The sequence below is a fragment of the Chlorocebus sabaeus genome, chromosome 29 (assembly GCF_047675955.1).
Source record: "Chlorocebus sabaeus isolate Y175 chromosome 29, mChlSab1.0.hap1, whole genome shotgun sequence".
Classification (NCBI taxonomy): domain Eukaryota; kingdom Metazoa; phylum Chordata; class Mammalia; order Primates; family Cercopithecidae; genus Chlorocebus; species Chlorocebus sabaeus.
In genome coordinates this window covers 20,560,497-20,562,548 of record NC_132932.1, presented here as the reverse complement: position 1 = coordinate 20,562,548, position 2,052 = coordinate 20,560,497, and the positions used below count along the sequence as shown (strand labels likewise).

Genomic DNA, 2,052 nt, shown 5'->3' with positions numbered 1-2,052 from the left:
GCAGAGCTTTGCTGAAATCTCTTGTGTGTGATCCACCTCCTATTTCTTCTACCATTGAAGGTTTATGCCTTTTAAATTAATTCAGTAGCATTTTATGAGTTTGAGATTGGGGAGAAGATAAATTTGTGGCGTTTTTCCAACATTTTGATCCAGATGAGCACCAAAAATGTGTAGAAGGAGGCACTGAAGCAGCTAGAGTATGAGGTTAGAAAAGGAAAGGGCTTTCTAATAAGGGCTACTCTGGAACATTTATTTGGCCTTACTTCATGGCTTCTGAGAAACACAAGGGAAGGATCTGAATTATTTTGAAGTTGCTTTTTCTTTTCTTTTCTTTTCCTTTCCTTGCTTTTTTCCTTCCTTCCTTTCTTTTTTTTTTTTTTTTTCCGCGACAGTCTCACTCCGTTGCCCAGGCTAGAGTGCAGTAGCACGATCTTGACTCACTGTAACCTCTGCCTCTTAGGTTCAAGTGAATCTCCTGCCTCAGCCTCCCCAGTAGCTGGGACTTATAGGTGTGCCCCACCACTCTCAGCTAATTTTTGTATTTTTTGGTAGAGTTGGGGTTTCCCTGTGTTGGCCAGGCTGGTCTCGAACTCCTGGTCTCCAGTGATCCATGCGCCTTGGCCTCCCAAAGTGCTGGTGTGACAGGCGTGAGCCCCTGCACCTGGCCTGAAGTCACTTTTAGTTGTGAGATGCGCGTTTCTCTGACTAGACCACATGGCTTCTTGATACTTCAATGATCAACAAGTTCGTTTGGAAAACAGAGCAGATACTATGCTTAAAATATGGTACATGCTAAGATATCAGATTCAGCCACCCTACTTTCTGACATACACATGAGGCGTTAATTTTATTATCAAGCAAAAAATAAAAACAAAAAACACAACCCCAAACAACAATAACAAAGCAAGACATCTGCAGAATTGTGTTAGGCTCAATTTGTGGGGGCCCTTGCATATGCCTGACATTTTCTTAGATGCCTTTTTCCTTGTAAGACTGAAATATAAAATGAGTATTTGTCCTTATAAATGGTACAAGTCTCACTTGCACAATGATCTAACTCCTATATATCCAGGGTCATAATACCTTGTATCAGACAAGGGGTTAAGACAGGAACAAGTCAACCCTGTTGTCAGGGAATGCACAGTTTAGTGGAGGAGGTAGAGGAGGTGGACCAGCTAAGAGACAGTTACAAAATGATGTGATGCTTGCTGTTATAGCGGAGTGTTCAGATGAGTCAAGGATTTAATTATCATAGCTGACAATGTACATTTTTATACATGCTCACTTTGACAGTGCATATATTAAAACCGAAGCCTTACAGAGACAATTGGCTTGGTCCCTGAACCGAGATGACTTAGAGACTCATGAGACACTTACATTTTTGTGAGATAGCCTGTTGTCGTGGAAACATGTCTAGACTTGGTTCCCAAAGGCCTAGGTTTGATTCCCATTCCTACTTTTTATTTCTATTCAGGAAGTTCCTAACCCTATGACTCAGTTTCCTCATTTGTAAAAGCATGGTGTCCAGGAGCCACAGCTCATGCCTGAGATCTTTGGGAGGCTGAGGCAGGAGTTCGAGACCAGCCTAGACAACATGTCAAAACCCTGTCTCTACTAAAAATAAAAGAAAAATAGCCAGGCGTGGTGGCACACGCCTGCAGTCCCAGCTACTTGAGAGGCTGAGGCAGGAGAATGCCCTGTACCCGGGAGGCGGAGCTTGCAGGAGCTGAGATCACACCACTGCACTCCAGCCTGGGTGAGAGAGCGAGACTCCCTCCCGTCTGAAAACAAACAAGCAAAGCATGGGGAGAGATGAAATGATCGTTTAGGCTCTTCCCTTCCATGTCAAACATCCCATGGGGTGAATTCCAATCATTCTTTGAGGTGGAACTAATAGCCTGGCGAGGCTATCACCGATTCTGTTACAGAGTTGGGCTAGATGCATCAAAATAACCAACTGGGGTCTTTGTAGGTGTCAGTGTTAGATCCGTGAAGTACCTTCGTGGGGAACAAACTTCACAAGTTTAAGGACAATGGAGTTATTTGCTCTTT

General features: G+C 43.6%; 1 non-coding gene across 1 annotated transcript; it reads left to right on the top strand.

Moving 5' to 3' along the window:
- The first annotated feature begins 1,279 nt into the window (after positions 1-1,279).
- Positions 1,280-1,384, top strand: LOC119620427 (U6 spliceosomal RNA). Its single transcript, XR_005236951.1, has one exon. It is a non-coding gene; the product is annotated as a U6 spliceosomal RNA (small nuclear RNA).
- The last annotated feature ends 668 nt before the right edge of the window (positions 1,385-2,052 follow it).